Raw genomic sequence first — 12,602 nt, 5'->3', positions numbered from 1 at the left:
TTCCCTAATCTATATGGGGTTACACAGTGCAGGGATTCCTGAACCTCAGAAATATCTCTGTAGCTACTCTACCAGGTGACACTAGGAGGGGCGGTTACAACATACTGTAAATATGTCAGAACATCTGTTATCACCGTATGTGTATTTTATCATGTTAAAATGTATAAAGACATTATTGTGAAGGATACGATATGACACAGACCTGACAGGAACTCAAAGTGCAGGATGCTGTGTTTACTTGAATGTGTTTAACGTTTTTCTGTCTTTGGTCCAGGGCTAAAGGAGCACATGGCTCTGTTTGTTTTGGTTCCTTGTCATGTGATTGTTACCCCTGTCATGTGATAACTCTTCCCTAATGTCTCGTGTCTTGAGTAGTTCCCAGGTGTTTCTTGTCTGTGGTGTACTTTTATAGTCCGTGTTCCCTAGTTGTGGGTCCTTGTCTGCTGTCAGTCTTTGTTCATGTACCTTCTGTGCTTTAGACTTTAGCGCTTAGCTTCTGTGGTCAATGTTTAGCTCCTTTGTCTGTCCAGTGTGTGTAGTTTCTCTGTCCCTTGTTTAGCCCCTGGTTCAGTGTTCAACCCTTGTCTCTAGTGTTCAGCCCCATTGTGACATTAACATATTTTTCTAATTTTTCTGTGGACTGTTCCATGGTGTTTGATCTTTGTAAATACGTAAACACGCTTGTGTTTTAACTCTTTGTTTCTCCCTCAGACTCGGGCCGCTCGGCTGTGGTCACTCTCGGTCCACTGATGATTCCACAGTAAACTTCATCCCCACAATAAAGAGTTAAACCGACCCCTCAGGAGGAGTGTTTGTGTGTTCTTATTGTTTTAGATGGATGTGTGTTCTCAGATGGTGTGTGTGTGTGTGTCTCTGTGCTGACCCTGATCTTTGTTGCTGTGCTGCTTTAGGAGTGGATTTGGGGCTCTCTCTCTCTCACTGCACCTTGTTTACAGTGTTGCTTACAGTAATGTTATTGAATGTGGTGTAGAATAAAGCCCACACACAGCGCAGCGTGGTAAAGTGAAGTGTAAACACAGGAGTAAATGAGCTGCAGTCTGTACCTGTGGAGCCTGGAGGTGAAGGTGAGTCTGACACAGCAGCTTCTACACATTCACCTCCCTCGTGAGTAACAGCCTGAACAGTGCTCTGTTCTGTTCCCCGCAGTGAGCTGAAGGGGGCGGTGTAGAGCGCGGTGAGAGAAAAGTGAAATAGTGATGGGCTCTTTTGACTCAGCTCTTCATAAAAAGCCAACTCTTTCGGCTCCTAAATGGCTCTTTGTTTTACCACTTATTTCCACTGGTACAGAACAATATTACCTACATTTTACATGACTATATGGACAAAGCATTATTGTTCAATATTAAAAATAATAAATAGAGTTGCAATGGCCAATTGTTTTATGGCTGTCTTGTAATAACTCACTGATTGCACTCATACATTCAATTGTATATATAACTGGATTTTTATTTAAACACCTTAATAAAAAATCACTTGTAAACTCTGAAATATAGCCAATGGAACCCAAAAGGTAGGTATTGCAAAATAGCTTATTAAATTAAATAGTCATCCATTTCTGTGTAATAAAATAAACAAATACTTTGCAAAGTGCAAAACAGCAGAATTCAACGGTGGTGATTAAAACAACCACAACTGTCAACAAACATTTAACTGATTTGACATTTTCTTCAACTATTTTTTGGAAGGCAGATAGGCATTCAGGAAAACCAAGTGTCTCAGCTTGGAGGGGATCTCCCTGCTTGGTGGTATAACTCTTCGCTGATTGGTACCTTTGCTTGTTGTTCTCTGATTGGTTGAATGACAAGCCTTAGAAAAAAATGGCTCGGTCTTAGACGGGAACCGGTTCTCATAGTTCACTTACAAGAGCCGGCTCTTTGAACCGGTTTGTTCGCGAACGACACATCACTAGAGTGAAAGTGAAAGGGTTGGAGTATGACAAAGACCTGAGGTGAGTAGGAGAGTCTCGATCTGTCAGAGGTTTAAATTTAGTAAAACGCAGAAAACAGAACAGGTTCTAATTCTGAATCTGACTCAAAGTCGCAGTCCGTCAGTTTCAGACTCTGTGTGAGGGACACCGTTAATGTATGCGTGTGTTTTCAAAACAGGACGTGCGTCTTTCTCGTCCGTAAAGATTAATCTCTCTGTGAATAGGCCTTTACGGATACGTTAAAGTAAGAGCGCTGTTGTCATGGTTACAGAGCAGCTCTGTCCTGTTCTTAGTGGAACACAAGCTTAAAAACCATCAACATTCTGAAAAATAAACTGCGGCGATTAAAGAAAATAAAGCGCTCCCAGATTTATTCTGGAGACCAGTGTTTCCATCTCCTCAGAGAGGAAAGTAGCTATTGGCTGTCGTAAATCGACGCTGTAGAAGAGGGGAATAACGCCGTGGAGGGACAAAGCGTGATTAAACATCACCCTAAATATGTTTGGAATTACAAATGATCAGTTATTTCAGAGCGGTATGTGATTTCGCATCTGAGTACGTCACCAGTAACACCAGAAGAAGAGGCAAAAAAAAACAATCAGATTCAGTGTGAACAGTCCTTTAGTCTGTCATTAAGCTACAGTTTAGTGAAGTACTGATGTAACAGTCATGGATGTAAGAACCACAATACAACAATAAATAGTAATTATATTAATAAGAGATGGATACTTTATTAATTCCTAAAGATATTTAGTAGCCAGTAGCAACCAACGAACACAACAGACTTCTCAATAGAGAGGATAGTACCATTTACAGAACATGAAAACACAGATTAAGCTATTGGAGCATATGATATAAGAAATAATAAAAATAATTTAAAGGAACGGAGGAGCAATGGTAAAGAATAAAATATAAATTTGAGAAAACTAGAGAAGAAGTGGACCATATGGTAGTTGTATCAGTCTGGGGAAGTAATAATTATAATAGATTTGGAAGCTAATCCTGGTCATTACTACAGTGGAACTGATGCACTGAAGAAACCCCAGTGTGTGTCGTGTGTAAAACAGTGTTTCAACGTCAGCAACCTCCCAGAGTTCCTCAGAAACACCACAGACCTGGTCTGGACTGTACAATGGAGAGGGTTTGGGCATTTTTCGGCCAAACGTCTTCCAAAGGTGAGCTGTGGCTGTGACCTGTCTGACACTGATCTGGAGCTGAGAACAGAACAGTGTCCAACACCGAGCTCTGATCAACTCACTGTTTACAGCTCAGCTGTGTGTAAAAGACCCTCTGGTCACACACAGAGAACACACCTCTCTACATCACAACACACACTCACTCTTTATTTACTGAGATTATTTTAGATTTTATATTTTCCGACACGTTAACTGTACACAGCACAGTGGAGTAAGTTCTGCTGTATTTTATAATGAAGACAGTTCTGTTTTATTCTAATATCAGTGAAACTGTTACAGTTCATCATTCTCTCTTTTCTTTTCTTTCCTCTACACCATCGCTCCTCCTCCTCCTCCTCCTGCAGATGACCCGGTGAGTGATTTATCTGCTGCTCTCGTACCCTACACTACAACACTGGACACTTACAGGACTGACCACTGTTAAACCCCACTGACCCCAGAACAGGCTTTAGACCCTGACCACAGAAAACACTGGACTTCAGTTCTTTAAACAAACTGAACTGAATTCTACTGAAACAGAATAATCAGGATTTACTGACTGCGTTATTGTTTTTCAGAAAGTGGAATGTAAACACCTGGAGGAAGAAGAGGAGCGTCTGAAAAGAGGTGAGTGTGACGTCTCTGTTAACGTCCTCCTCTGTCTCCCACTGCTCTCTCCACTCATTTATCCCCAACTCTTTTACCCAGTCTGAGTTACTGACCCCTCCACCGTCAGCTACGACTCCCCCGTCACACCCTGCAGCGTTCACCCAGGATCCAGTCGAGACGCTCAGACGAGTTTATTCCTTCATTTGTGGGAAAGGAAATGTAGTAAGATGAAAGGTGGAGGGAGAATGACTAGTTTCTCGTGAGGAGCGAGGCTCTGTGAATGAATCATGTTCAGTTTCTCTCCTGTTCTGTTTTTTCTGTTGTAGAGAAAGTTAAATTCTTCTGTGCTGTGGAGGTAAAGACACTGAACCCTGATCTGGAATTCATAAAACATCTGAAAGAGGGTCCCTTCAATGTGGAGGAGGTGTTTAATTGATATTAAAGCAGCGCTGCAGAAGCTTCAGAGATTATCAGGTACTGAGTTCTGTGATCAGTCTGTTCAGCCTCCGAGCCACCAGGGGGCTCCACGAGGACTCAGTCACTAGTAAATGTTTGTGTGCCAACATGTTTCCTCCTGTAAGTCTGAATGGTGCTGATGTCCCCAGAGTGTGGACTTGGAGGAGGACGGCAGGGCACAGGGCTTCGTTTGGGACGGGACTTTATCTGATTAAACAACTTCTACACTTTAAACTGAGGACACTGCAGGGTCCCGACAAGAAGAGCTCACACTGCCCTCGTTTACCAACAACTGCCCTGCCTCCCTGCTTCTTTAGGAGAGATCTTACTCTAAAAAACCCTGTGTCTGTCACTAAATACCTGCTCATGTTCCAGCCCCAGTCCCTGAAACATCTGGAACATCTGTTTATTTACCCTTTTATGCCACTGTCTTTATGTATTTGTGTGTTAAAGAGGATCTGTTTCTGCTCCAGATGATTTTAGCTGATTCTCTCCTGGTGTAAAGCTGTGTGCTGATGAACATCTGTCTGTGTGTTTTATTCTTCGCTGTAGACACCAAGCCTGTGGTTCTCGTGGTGCTCCATCACACAATCGACCCCTACATCACTCTCCCAGAGAGCAGCAGAAGTGTAAAAAGAGAGAACACATTTACTGTGGACTGTGTGTTCCATGAGGACAGAGGATTACTGCAGTTTCCCAGGAATCAGGACGCAGTGAATAAAGTCTCAGAGTGGATAAAACCTCTGGTATTTCACCCTTCAGTCAGATTTAACCTGTGAATTTGATTCAGAAACATATTATCTCACACACCACAGCTGTTCTAGTCTTGAGTCACGCAGTGTTTCTGTGATGGAAAAATGCAAATTAACACTAATGAGTAATGGTTAATAATAACTAATGACATAATATATTCAGGGAGTAATGGTTTTGATTAATCCTGATTAATTCTTATTTAATTATGTAGGCCTTAGCGCTTAAAGGTGAAGGGACTTATTGCATTGTGTGGTTACGGTGACCTGTGGGAGGAAGGCGCTGAGCAGATCAGAAGGAAGGCAGTCAACAACTGAAAGACATCTCTCACCATTTCTCATGGCAAGTATAAAGTTGGAGATAATGAGGCACCAATAAGGGAATGTTTGGGTTGATGGAACGAGACATGATAATGGTGTACGTGACTGGGGTTCTATATATAGCTTGGATTTGTTCAATAAACTCCTGAGATAAGAAAGAATCTTTGACTGTGTGTCTTATTCCTCTCTTCTCCCCAAAGAATTCTTTGAGCATCTATCTTCCTTCCTGGTGATACTAACAAGAGTGAGATTAATTTTAGATTTGCCGTAACAATTTGGGGGATTGTGCAGGATATCTCGTGTGTCTGTTTTTTTCCGAGCAGGGAAAAAAGGTGGTTTGAAAGAGCAAATCCAGCCATCCACCAGAAGCCTCCAGAGTGAGGAGGTGGCTCTGTTTTTGGCACCGCTGATATTGAACTTGGCACGGGACACCAGGAGGGAACACTGATTGAACCGCGGTAAGGTGTTGATGATTTTATGTTTCCAGAGCTTACGTGCTCCTAGGGCAGGACATTCTATTGAATAAGGTGCCTTTAGAAAGTGTCCGCTAGAGAGGAACATACAGGTGATGTCAGGTTTGTTTTTATGGGAGAAACAAGAACAGTTTCTATGAGAGAAAAGAGTTTTATCAACCTGGAGTTGGTATAATAAATGTTTTATATATATATATATATATATAACGAGAGTGCAAGGGGATCTCATGACTGGAGTGCACATTCAACCCAACAGGACAGAGTTGGGTCAGGCGTATCTCAACAAATTTGATGCATTGTGCGGACGCATCAAAGGGAGGTACATGACCCTCGAAAAATTGCAGAGTGCAAACAACAGCCAGGCGAATCAGCACGGTCCTTCCTTTCATGCCTTCTGGAGGTGACAAGGAAACATGGAGGCGGTGGACCACCAACGGAGGACTGGGAGACTGCGGACAAAACAGCCTGGGAAAGCCAGCTGAAATATCACTTTGTGTGAGGGTTACGCCCCTGTTTTTAGATGTGGACGTGGGCCGACTGAAAGAGGTGGGAAGTATGTAGCGCATGCAGAAAAACACCAAGAGAGAAAAACGACAAAAATAGGAGGAGCGCAAACTGGTTTATGCACAGCTGGCATTGTGGAAGCAGGCAACGGACCACAATCAAAGAGTTGAGGGACGGCATGGAGGTCGAGGCAGGGGTCAAGGACGCGGAAGAGGCCATGGCAGCACTGGCAGAAGCGCAGGGTGTTTTGTCTGTGGAAGCCCTGATCACTTCATAAGAGACTGTCCCAACAGACACGGAGACAGAGACAGAGACAAGCCCCGCAAGCAATGGAGCCTTCCGACTGAGAGGAGGCCTTGGGGTTGGAGGAGCTGGACGGGGATGGAGTGCCTGGACGAACACCAGATTTGATAAGTGAACAATTTTTATTATTAACACAAACTGATTCTTATGTTGTCATGCTTAGAATAAAGATAACATTAGCAAGGATAGAATTTAGCTTTTAGTAGATTCATAAGCAACCACTTTTGAGCTTCATGTTTTTCAATTAGACCTCAGCATAAGGGGTGTTTGGCCAAAGTTACAGATGTAGTCTTTAGTCTGTGCAGACAGAAAAAAAATGCATTTTTGTTTTCTAAGTTTCGCCAAATGAATCTCCTGAGCAGGGATTCAGGGATCTAATGTGTAAATTGAGTATTTAATATATATTGAGTCTATATGGGCATCGAGGTCTGTGTGGAGGATACAGTGGTGTATGTCATGGTGAAGCAGGCACGTGGCTTGCTGTTAAACATATGAGTGGAAGCTGAGAAAGCTTGGTTTTATCAGGAGATTTACTGTCCACTGTTAAGTCTAAATTTCTGCAATTCACTGACCTCCTAACAGACTGGGTCGATGTCATGTCAGTAGAGGACCTTCATCGCACTGTGCACATGCATGAAGGGCCTGATGAAGATTTTTTGATAAAGGATAAATGAATTTGATTGTTTTAAGTGAAAAGCTAAAGCTTGTTTATCTCTAGTGGGGAAAATGGTCACTCCGTGGCTCAGATCATCCTCTCACCCACACAAAAGCAATTGTTTAAACTGTTTGTTCAAAAGAGAAGTATATTTTTGCATTCTGAGCCTCATATATCACTGTCTAAACTTCTTGAGGATGGGTGGAGAGATCTGGGTCCATGGCAGTGCATGTGCACCTCCTCGAATGATTGGCGGGATCATGGAGGAGGTGTGGAAAAACAAAAAAGGGTGAAAAATTCTGAAGTCTTCCGCATCTAATACACAGCTGTGTTTTTTTTCTCAATTGACATGAACACACACACAAACCAGAGTTGGGGATGATATGTGCCCAACCTGTAGTAGTTAATCCTAAAAGGAACTATCAACCGAAAAAGCTGCTCAAGCGCGTCACTATTGAGGGCATCACATCAGTGTTCAATTCGCTCGTCACTGCTGGTGTGATTGTTCTTCGCCCTAATTCAGCGGTTCATACCCTAGTTTATTTGGTGAAGAATAATAAAATTCAGTGCTTCAGGGGAAACTGGAGAGTGGAGATTTGAGTAAGACCTGCAGGCAGTAAATTCTGAGATTAATCCTGAGATTCATCCACCCTCTCCAGAAGTTCCAAATCAGCACATTGTCTTATCCCAGGTACCTGTTAAACCTGTTAACAGCACTATTTTTGTGTGATTAATTTACTGAATGTGTTCTTCAGCATTCCGGTGAACCCAGAAATCCAGTACTGGTTGGCATGTTTATTTAAGGGTAAATTGTGGACATGGACCCGATTGCCTCAGGGTTTTGCAGAATCACTGATCATTTTTTATGCAGCCCTTAAGGCTGATTTAAGGATTTATTTTTCCAGGAAGCAGTGCACATTTGTTGGTGTGTTTTTCTGATGCTGAAGCATGTCATGAAGATAATGTTGTATTGTTGTGTTCTGTGATGGAAATTTGTTTATATAAATGATTCATAATCAATAGAGATATTTAATCAGCAATGGCCACGCATGCTTGTGTAAACTGAAATTGTTTTATTCCTAATTCTCTGTGTGAGACCGCAGACTTGTGTGTGTGTGTGTTTGAAATAACATATCGACACCTCCCTTTGTCTCCAGACCAAGGAGATAGAGGGGGAGGCACAGGCCACGTCTGGAAAGGTATTAGAAATACAGGAGGTAGGGGAAAACAAATGGTGGGAAAAACTCTGAGTTTTGGGAACAGGATACAGCGAAAGATGACTGAAATGTAAAAGAGCGAACAGATGGTGTACTTCAAAGGGTTTTCCATGTATAAAAAGACGCTGATCAAAAATGGTCAGCAGAGAGGTGAAAAACAGCGTTGCACGCACATCCCTCTCTCACGTTAATTAATAAATGCTGTCTCACTTGATGCCGACTCAGAGACTCAAAGAGTGTCTTATTTTCTGTCGTGATTTTTCCACCACAGTTCTCATGGGGTTAGTGCCCAGGTGCATATTTCTCCAGCAAAACTGGCGATCCTGGCTTCTAGAGGTATCATGGTGTAAAAAAAAATGTTGATGTTGGTGGTTCAGCATGAGGATTTAATGATTTTTGTCAGAACAGGAAACATGTCATTTGTCAGCTGCATGCTGGTTACTTGTTGCCTTTTTGCTTTAACTGCTGAATATTACTACTCAGTGTTACACAATTCCAAAGCCTGCTCCTTACACAGGACGATGGAGAGCCTCATGATTTTTGAAAGCCATCTCTCAGGTCTGCTCCTGGAGACCTGTTTAAAAGGATATTCCAATTCCTAACACTGATTTCAATTTGTTTGTTGATGGGTTAGCGTCCCATGACACTTGTGGAAAGAACCAAGTTGGCTGTTGTGTCTCTGCATGAGTGTTTGTGTTCTGGCAGGTTGCCAGGGTCATTCTCAGGTCAAGCAGCTGAATCGGTGGCTCTCACAGAAGCATGCACACTGGCTGAAGGTAAGACTGTGAATATTTGCACTGACCCCAAATATGCATATTCCTGTGTGTCTGATTTTGAATGATATGGTCCCACAGGAATTTTTCTGACATCCACAAGGAAACACGTTGCACATCACACATTTTGCAGATGAAGCAGCAAAGAAAAAAGAAATGATCCAATGTTTTTTTTCTTTTCCAGGAATCCTGTGTTCCGGAGCCCCACCCTCTCACACTCTCACACACAGAACTAACCTCGCAGGCCTCAGAGGCAGAGCGTTCTGCTTGGCGCAAAGCAGGCTGTATTTTCAAGGATGGAATGTGGCAAGCTTTAGAAGGTAGGCCTTGTCTACCCTCTGCTTATTTCCCCTATTTTGCAAAATTGTCTAATGGGAGAGATCATGCATCTAAAGGGACTATGGTATGTGCAGTACAGCAACTGTGGTACACAAGAGGGTTCACTATTTTTGCACAAAGGTTTTGTGAAAAATGTCTCATATGCACCCAGCACAATGCAGCTCGAGGCATTAAAATAACACCAGGGGCACATCCTCCACTCAATGAGCCATTGGAACATTTGCAGATGGATTTCATTGAACTCAACCAGTGCGAGGGGAAAAGGTATTGTCTGGCGGTAGTGGATATGTTTTCTAAATGGGTTGAGTGCTTCTCTACCAGCAAACAAGACACTCAGGCAGTGGCCAAAGTTTTGATTCAGCACATTATTCCTCGTTGGGGTATTCCTTGACGCATTGGGAGTGACAGTGGACCAGCTTTTATCAGCACTACACACACTCAGTTAGAAATTGGGCATTGATGTGAAATTACACTGTGCATATCATCCACAGAGTGCAGGAGCAGTCGAGAGAGAGAATGCAACAATCAAAAGCAAGCTTCAAAAATATTGTGTAGAAACAGGGCTCAATTGGGTGCAGGCATTACCACTGGTTTTGATGTATATACGCATGCGAACCAGAACCAAAACTGGTTTAACATCGTTTGAAATTTTGTTTGGATCCACCAGGCCACGTGGATGATGTGGGAGTCTTGGAAGACCACATGTTGTCCTATTGTAAGAACTTACTAACAATCATGCGTTCTGTTCACTCACCGTTGGAGGGGAAGTTGAAACAGGAGACTGGGTGGTGAACAGCAGTGGTTGGGGCCCTTCCAAGTCCTGCTGAACTGTTAATCTTTATCTTTTGGTTGATGTTGTTGGCACCAGCATTGATCTATATCCCCGTGACACCATACAGACAGGTACAAATCTTTGGCATCGAAAAGCTAAATATGCTGTTACTACAGCCACAAATTCATCATGTTATGTGTAATATGGGTAGTCGGGACGTTCCCATTATCATCCAGTTTCCTTACAATGCTTCCACTTGTGCCAAATACATGAGAGAAATGCATCCAGATCCATTAAAGATAGAATACTCACTGCAGGGGAATAAAAGTCAAATGTGTAAGGATGAAGACATCCTAGATCAGTCAATTAAGGGGGGCTTTATGTGTCCTAGAGATTGCGCTTTAGCAGCTGGGTCAAAAACATTCAACTATTCAGTTATACATCGTGAATGTCACATGTTTGGTGATCACTGCTGCACTTTCATTCCTAATCACACAGCAGCAAATGGGTCATTCACTGAGGCGATGAAGGAGTTAACTTTTACTGAGAAGTTGTATGGGTTTTCGGGTGTAAACATTGACTGGATGGCATGGTTTGATTCCTATTTCGGCAAATGGGGAGCATTGAGGCTGAAGCTGGCTGTCGCGGTAATAATTTCTCTATTAGTAATAGCACTAATCGGATGTTGTATTATTCCCTGTATCAGAAGTCTGATCATCAAAATTATTGCGCGTTCTGTTACATTCAGTATGGTGAGTGCAGATGTGTACATGGAGCTTGACCCTGCAGCCTCTGGTCGTGAAAGAAATCCGCTGGATGAGATGCCTCTTGAAATGCCCCCGCCAATCTATGCCTCATTGGATGGGGAGTAAATCTTTACATTAAACTCACTTTTCATTATTAATGCTGATTTCAAGTTGATTTTATAAGTTTAAATAAACATTTTATTTAATCATTTGACATGTAATCATTCAATATGTTTTTTAAATGCTTGAGTTATGATGCCTAGACTGAAAGCTTGGCTAGTCTATGGTTGATGTTATCTTTTGCATTTTCTTGTAGCAATATTATGATTAAAAGTTCACATGCATTGATGTTTTTAAATGTTTTAATAAATAAATTTAATAAATAAATACATTTTTTAAATAAAAAATGCAAATTAACACTAATGAGTAATGATTAATAATAACTAATGACATCATATATTGGGTTTAATTAATCTTGGTTAATTCTTATTACATTATGTAGGCCTTAGTGCTTAAAGGTGAAGGGACTTATTGCATTGTGTGGTTACGGTGACCTGTGGGAGGAAGGCGCTGAGCAGATCAGAAGGAAGGCAGTCAACAACTGAAGGACATCTCTCACCATTTTTTCCTGGCAACTATAAAGTTGGAGCTAATGAGACCACAATAAGGGAATGTTTGGGTTGATGGAACGAGACATGATGATGGTGTACGTGACTGGGGTCCTATATATGACTTGATTTTGTTCAATAAACTCGAGAGATAAGAAAGAATCTTTAACTGCGTGTCTTATTCCTCTCTTCTCCCCAAAGAATTCTTTGAGCATCGATCTTCCTTTCTGGTGATACTAAGAAGAGTGAGATTAATTTAAAAGTTGCCATAACACACAGCACATCTGAGATTACCATGATTCCCCATGTCCCTGAGTTCCTCAAACAACAACCTTAAACTAAAGAAGAGGTTAGTTGCCAAAAGCTGAACTGAACAAATGGGTTTTGAGCCTAGAATTAAACACAGTGACTGTGTCTGTGTCCCAAACAGTAGCTGAAGGTTTGTTCCAGAGCTGAGGGGCTTTTTAGGAGAAATCTTTCCTCCCACTGAAGTCTTATGAATTCTGGGGACTAGTAAGAGTCCGGCCCCCTGAGATCTGAGTAATCTTGGTGGTTCATAGTGTGTGATGAGGTCTCGCAGGTTTTCAATAATTTTCAGTAATTCTTTAATACAAGAATTCTCTATAATCAATACAGAATTCAACTGATAAGACTGGACTGATTTGATCAAATTTTCTGATCTTAGTGAGCACTCTGGCTGCAGCTGTTTGAATTAGCTGGAGTTACTGTTGCTGCTGGACATTAGCCCATAGCAATAATATTGTCTCAATTTAATTAAAGCATGTGCTAATTTTTCTGGCACTGATACCACAAACTTAGTGCTTAGACAAGCTTATATTCTACAATACATTCACCTCCACACGACTGAAGTTACTCTCCTTTTTGGAACAAGTTCCTCCACCACAGAGACCCACTGTGCTGCTGCTGTGTCTAAATGACTCACATATGAACACA

At 41.9% G+C, this 12,602-nt stretch overlaps 2 long non-coding RNA genes across 2 annotated transcripts; both read left to right on the top strand.

Annotated features, from left to right (window-relative positions):
• The first annotated feature begins 3,700 nt into the window (after positions 1-3,700).
• LOC136686456 (uncharacterized) lies at positions 3,701-5,695 on the top strand. Its single transcript, XR_010800322.1, has 4 exons — positions 3,701-3,750; positions 4,059-4,206; positions 4,741-4,934; positions 5,153-5,695. It is a non-coding gene; the product is annotated as an uncharacterized lncRNA (long non-coding RNA).
• A 300-nt stretch (positions 5,696-5,995) lies between these two features.
• On the top strand, positions 5,996-11,790 carry LOC136686455 (uncharacterized). Its single transcript, XR_010800321.1, has 3 exons — positions 5,996-9,186; positions 9,368-9,503; positions 10,793-11,790. It is a non-coding gene; the product is annotated as an uncharacterized lncRNA (long non-coding RNA).
• Positions 11,791-12,602: the final 812 nt, after the last annotated feature.

This window comes from Hoplias malabaricus, chromosome 2, assembly GCF_029633855.1.
Source record: "Hoplias malabaricus isolate fHopMal1 chromosome 2, fHopMal1.hap1, whole genome shotgun sequence".
Lineage (NCBI taxonomy): Eukaryota > Metazoa > Chordata > Actinopteri > Characiformes > Erythrinidae > Hoplias > Hoplias malabaricus.
The sequence above is the reverse complement of the archived record's forward strand: the minus strand, read 5'-3'. Positions and strand labels throughout refer to the sequence as shown.